The sequence below is a fragment of the Egretta garzetta genome, unplaced genomic scaffold (genome assembly GCF_000687185.1).
Source record: "Egretta garzetta isolate BGI_Z169 unplaced genomic scaffold, ASM68718v1 scaffold403, whole genome shotgun sequence".
Lineage (NCBI taxonomy): Eukaryota > Metazoa > Chordata > Aves > Pelecaniformes > Ardeidae > Egretta > Egretta garzetta.
In genome coordinates this window covers 395,855-402,844 of record NW_009259240.1, presented here as the reverse complement: position 1 = coordinate 402,844, position 6,990 = coordinate 395,855, and positions in this window count along the sequence as shown.

Genomic DNA, 6,990 nt, shown 5'->3' with positions numbered 1-6,990 from the left:
TCCTTCCCACATAACAATTTAAAAATGGCCAGAACCAGCCACAAAATCTCCACTGAGTTCATTTAGCTCATGACTATGGGCTCCATCTCTTATGGTGGTCACTCAGGCCAGGAGAGGTGGTGGTTGTGTGGAGTTACTGGGCGCCAAAGCCAGCTCAGGTCGGTCACTGCCACGCTTGCACTGCTTCTTGTAAGGCTGCTTCTCCATTGGTTCAGGTGGTTCCTGCTGTAGTAATTCCTATCACATGCAACTCCAATCATGGGTGACAACAATTTAAAGGTATTTTAAATTACAATCTCCAGCCCAGGTCCCTTTGGGCCAGGTTACAGGGTTTAATATAGCAATCAACTCATCCCCTTGCCCCTGCTCCAGCTTGGGCTTACCCACAGACTGCAGTCCCTCAGGGGTGTACCTGCTCCAAGTGGAGCCTTATCTATGAGCCACAGTCCCTCCAGGGGCAAGCCTGCTGTGGCATGGACTTATATACAGCCACAGGCGCTTTGAGATGTACGTGCTCTGGTGTGGACTTACTCAGAGCCAGAGATGCTTCAGTGTGTCCTGCTCCCGTGCAGATTCATCCCCAGGTCACAGTCCCTTTGACTCAAGTTCACACTGGAGTCCCAGCCTGTCCAGCACAGAGACAGCAGCGGTGCCCTGGTCATCAGCCAGCCCCGGTGCAGGGCCATGGCTGGTATCAGAATGTTCCCAGGCACAAGCAGAGTGAGATGCTCAGCAGCACAGCGCTGCAGCGAGAGCAAAAATCAGCTGCTAACGAGCACTGGGCTCCGATACGCAGCAAGGCAAGGAAGCCCCGTGGCAAGCACAGGAGCCTGCCGATTAACAGCTAAACAGCAGCTACAAATTCAATCTTGCATGTTTCAGTCAAACCTGTTGTTATCTCAAACCCTTCAAGCCCCATGTTGAGCTCCAAAAAGGACTCTTGTGGTTTAACCCCAGCCAGCAGCTAAGCCCCACACAGCTGTTCACTCACTCCCCCCCTTGGTGGGATGGGGGAGAGAATCAGAAGGGTAAAAGTGAGGAAACTCATGGGTTGAGATACAGACAGTTTCATAGGGAAAGCAAAAGCCTTGCACACAAACAAAGCCAAACAAGGAATTCATTCCCTACTTCCCATGGGCAGGCAGGTGTTCAGGCATCTCCAGGAAAGCAGGGCTCTGTCATGTGCAATGGTTGCTTGGGAAGACAAACGTCATCACTCCAAATGTCTTGCTCTTCCTTCTTCCCCCAGCTTACATACTGAGCGTGACGTCATACGGTATGGAATCCTCCCTTGGCCAGTCGGGGTCAGCTGTCCTGGCGGTGCCCCCTCCCAGCTTCTTGTGCACCTGGCAGAGCATGGGAAGCTGAAAAAGTCCGTGACCAGTGTAAGCCCTGCTCAACAACAACTAAAACATCAAGTGTGTTACCAACATTCTTCTTGGTTGCTAAATCCAAACCACAGCGCTGTGCCAGCTCCTAGGAAGAAAAATAATTCTGTCCCAGCCAAAACCAGGACAACTAACCAACTTAAAAATATTGTGACTTGTACTGGGATATTATAGCTCTAAAACAAGATGATGATATTGGCTAGAGGTCTACAATTTTGGATAGAAGAGGACCATCTAAATTCTTGAAAAAGCAAAATGCACCGTGTTTTAAGATGAAGCCGGTAACGTGTTCAAGTTTGGTCTCAGCTATTTTAGAATGTCTTGTATCTGTGAAATGTGACAGCACATTTCTGAAATTAATTTGGGGTCTGATTAAAAGTACTTGTGTATATAATAAATGCTTTTTTTTTTTCCTTCCCATTTTAAGCATCTTTGCTATGATTATGCAGCAAAAACCCTCCATGATCCAGGCTCAGTTCTCCAGGTTATGAGTAGCTAAGTTCTGCAGACATGGTTGCAAGTAGAGTGGTCGTGCTCCTCAAAGACAGGGTTTAGCTGTCAGCTGTGTTTGTGGTCCCTCTCACAACTGGAGAGGGAAACAGGGCTGTTCCTACAGTACAGACAAATAAGCCTTGGGTATCACAATGGGACAGCTAACCCCATGGAAGAGAGGGTGCTGCAATTGTTTTGATAGCCTGTCTCCCATGTGAGCTAGAAGGTTGCTTTTTTAGGTAGACCCAGCAAATGACATGAACGCGTTGATGTGTAATCGGAGAATAGTTCTGCAGTAGAAAGGTTAAAAATGGTCTGTTCCCAAAAAATCTACTGAAGGGCAGCCCCTGTGTAGAGGAAGCAGCCTTTAGCTACTCTTCAACAAAGGAAGATACTCATGGGATGGGAGTACTTCCTGATGAATGATGGGCTACGCCTCAACAAATGCCAAAAGAGCCGTTGGTGGTATCAACACATCTGTACTCGGTAACACTGGTGAAAAAGATGGCCCTGCAAACAGATACCCGTCAGTATCTGATACTGTCACCTGTAACTCAAAGCCCAGATCTGGATTAGGACTTGAAGATAGAGGACAAAGCCACTGTCTGGGTTCCTTTAGTAAATACTAACCTGTGGATTATTCCATGCATTATTCAAGATAATCTGTGAGAATTCAGTATGACACAGGTCCTTACAGGGGATACTGAAAGAAGAGCACTTTCCTTCCTTACCTACCCTTCCTTTAGGTAAAATTTTGCAGTGGCATGGAGAAACTTTCTGATTGCCCAGTAGTGGTTTTACTTCATTAAAAAATACTGTGAATAGTGCTTTGTTTGAAAGTAGCTGAGCCTGGAGTCCTCACCCATCACTGCCTCGCTTGCCTTGCATGCTGAGCTGTTTTTAATGGCCACCAAGAGGCCGGACATTTTTTGGGGTCATCAAATTGTTTCATTTCTCCTGGTAGTAGAAGACAATTCCAGCGCTGGCTTAAAGTCATACTGAAACTGGATCATCCTTTGGTGACGCTATGGAAGACAAAAAGGGTTTCTGCAGAGGACAAGAGGGAAGGAGGTGTCTGTGCATTGCTTCCAAGTAGAGCAGTGCGGAGCCCTTCAGGTTGCCTCCACCTGAAGCCCGTCCGAACGCGGCAGCGTCTGCTGCTTTGTGGTTCGCACTGTGCAGGAGCAGCTGTGCGATTTCCAGGTCTTCTTTGGTTCTCTTAGCAGTTCAGGCTGGTAACACAGCTGGGTCTCTGACAATAAATTCAAAGTACCAAAGCACTCTGGTCATGGGTCGTCACCTGACCACACAGAAGTGGACGTCTACTGTGGGTCTGTCCTGACAGTCCTGTAACTACTTTCTGTCTGTCTGATAAATGTAGTATCCTGACAACTTCAGGGCAATACCCTCTTGAATAGGGAAAATCGCCAGTTGGCTGCTGTGGAGATTTTCTGGGAAAAAAAAAAAACAAACACCAAACCAAACAAGCCTGTAAAGTTGTGGCCATAATCAAGGCCAACATTCAGAAGACAACAAACGAGCGTCTGAGGACACTGTTTTATAAACAAAAGCAAAAGCACCCTGTTGCTAGCAGCTGCCTATTGCTGGATGAGGCTACAGGCAGTGGGGACGCACGGGAAACGTGCTTAAAATGGTAATAGCCCTTAGATAGCAGGCTCAAGGCTCTGCAGGCTGTTTTGCAAAGAAGGAGGTGGTAGAGGTGGTGTGACTTGGAAATCTTTGTGCCTAGGCTGTATTCTTAGCTCCGTTTACTCAGTGCACCCCCTCTCCCCAGTCACCTAAATTATAGGAGATGATCTCTGATCTCCTATTAGTTTCCAGTATCTTATTAGCTGTCTCAATTTGATTTTGGGCTACTAATATTCACATTGTTAAGGTACGTTCTCAGGAGGCAGGCATTAGGAATGCTTCAAAAGGAAATCTTAGCAGAAACAATTGAATATGAGGAGCCAAATGTGAGAATCTTCCAAGCATGTGACTTGGATGTTATGTTTCTGTGAAGAAGCTGTTAAAATGGAAACCTCTCTTGCATTAGCTGAAGAGACACTTCCTGCCCGGAAGAGTTCTTGCTGTGGTTATTTCAGTGCCCTAAATCAGCCCTGAAGCAGTGCTTTCTCCCAGGTCGCCATGTGGAAGGCACAGCACGGGTCGTGCGAGCTTTCAGGATATCTGCGGCAACTGGTCCTGCTCTCCTGAGCACCAGGAACATGCGAGTTGCATGTCACTGCCCCCAGCCCAGCTGCCGGCTCTGGCTGCTGAGCAAACAAAAGGTTTGCTCGCCATTTCCAATTTCTGTAGTGGTTTAGTGATCTGGCAAAGTGGTACGTATCAAGAGAAATTGCCCTGAAGTTAATAGAATTGGACAGACCATATTTTCAGGATCACACCTTGTAGTGCTGAGACTGGCAAAGCATCCACTGACTTCTATTTTTTGAGTTTACTTGACCTTTACTTTTGGACAGAGTTTTTCCTCTTCACTGAAATTTGAGCCTCAGCTGGCACAGCGCCATCTGGTCAGAAGAAACGGTCTTGAAAGACCACCGGCTTGCCTCTGTCCCTTGCCCTCCCCACACTTTTTCCATATGAGCAGTTTTAAATACTTTAGTTTGGGACATACAAGACCCTGGTACATATGTAAGTACTTCTTTTGATGTCTTCTCCTTCTGCAAATATATTCTATGTTTCCTCCTGCCATCAAAGAGACATCATATTTTGGGGGGGTTCTCCAAAGGTCCAGGCATGAATTACTGCAGGATTCTTTTGTTCTCATGGATCGTGAAGAATTAGGAAGTCTAAATTTACAGGGGGAAATCCAGAGCACCTGTAGATTGTACAGTTGCACAAAGACTGGTTTGCCTGTACATTTCTACATCTTTGATGTGCTGTATTACACGGGCACAGAGTGCACTTTCTGTCTCATCATGTTTGGCTGTTCCTGGCGACGCGCTGGAGGAAGCCTGCCTGCCACTCCAGTAGAGAAACAAAGGCACAGTGGGAAGACTTGCTGCTGCTTCAGCTTTGTTCCTACAGGAACAAGCTGTTCAACATCGCAGACTCCAGTCTGATATCAAGCTAGGCTGGTGAGCAGTTTAGGTGGAGCCCCGCTTCCCTCTGCTCTACTGCCTGCACCCTTCGGTTGTGTCCTGCCCTGCAGGTAAGGGCTCCAGGGCAGGGCCCGTATCACTATGACTCTCTGGTTTGTGACAGGAGAACTGAAATACAAATGTCATCATAGAATCGTAGAATGTTTTGGGTTGGAAGGGACCCCTAGAGGTCATCTAGTCCAACCCCCCTGCAGTGAGCAGGGACACCGCTAACCAGATCAGGTTGCCCAGAGCCCCATCCAACCTGGCCTTGAACGTTTCCAGGGATGGGGCCTCCACCACCTCTCTGGGCAATCCATTCCAGTGTTTTACTACACTCATTGTAAAGAATTTCTTCCTTATATCTTTATATATAGTTAGCTTGTGCATAAACTGCCTTTCTAATGCACTCATGAGTAAATTGGTAGTAGTAGTAGCAATGGGTAAATAGTAGACCGAGCTACACAAAGCAACTTGCTTGCTCTTTTGTCCTCTAAAGTGTTTCTGTTCTCCTGATGACTTTTCCCCTTTTCATGTGCTTTGTCTTTAGTAACGAAATGCCTTCATCTGGCTTGCCTTCTTTGTACCAGAGTGAAACCTTATGGCGGTCCCATTTCTCCGGTATCACTTTCTGAATTTAATGCTCATGCACGTGGGCTGAGGAATGGACCAGTGGGGAGTATGATGCATTAGTCTTGCAAAACATGCAATACATGCTTTTCTCCTGATCTTAATCGCAACTGTCCCTTCAGCGGTTGGCTTATTTAAGATCTAGAGGTTTGTGTCCCTTGTATGACTGAAGTTTTACAAGTAGTTATTGGGAGATTACAACAAAAGATTTTTAAAAATACCGATTCTCCCAAGTTTCTGAGGGGAGATAGAGACTCCTAGCCTTTTTTTCCAAAGCAATCCAATAATCGGTCTCTATCAAATCAAGCCATTTTATCAGTTTAAAATATGTTTTAAACAATGCTTCTGTAAATGGCCAGCTTGCTATTTCCAGTCTCGATCCCTAGATGTCACTGGAAGACAGCACATGCTGAAAATAGCGACACTGAAGCCAGGAAAAATGACTGTAAAGTTTAGCTGGGGAATACAGAGGGGAAAATTTGGCAAAATTCCCAGGTGGTTGCAGGCACAACCCATGTGAAACTGCACCCCAGATTTCCCTGCCTGAGAGGGAAAGGATCTGAAATCTGTCCTTCGATGTACCCCTTCCCTGCGGTGGCTGCACATCATCAACGGCACGTAGCTCGGTGCATGCTTGCCGCAGAGCCTTGTGCAGGAGGTGTGAGGAAGACAGTCCCAGTGCACCACTGCAGAGAGAAGAAAGAAACCCACTGGGAGAAGCAGGAGATGACAGCTATGGCTTCATAACAGGCAAAAGTCAGCTCATGGCAAGGTGCCACGAGGCAGACCTGCCTACGTGCATCTCCACAGTTTCCACCAGCTAGCGCTTCCCCTTCTCTGACAGCGAGCCAGTTCTGGAAAGTGCATCCGCAGCAAATTTTTTGCTTTGGGGGGTTAAGGAGTTGCTTCTCATCTGCTTAGTTCTCTGAGTTTGCAGGCTCAGAGAAGTGCTGGTGTTGGATCTACTGGAGCAAGGCAGAGGAAAGGATGTCTGCATGGGGGCAATGGGAGCGACTGCATGCCAGACCCAGTTGCCTGAAAGAGCTGTAAGGAAATGGTGTTGAAGAAGCTGTTCAAAACCATTGCAGAAGTTAGAAGAGACCCCTTTAGAGATCGGAATTTTGAGTGGCTGATGGTCCTCTTGAGTGCCACCCCAGGCTGGCTGGGCTCATAGGGGTATTTGGGTAGATCTGGGTATGGATAATGCCTGGGGGCCCCTTCCTCTTCCAAGACTGCAAGAGCTGGAAGCAGCCCATTAGAGATAAGCTCCTCAAACATTCACAACACTTTGGATTTCAGTGGGTATTTTGTTCATAAAAGGAGGCTGAAAGCCATCTTCAGTATCTATAGGATCAGAACTATAACTAGCTTTCATT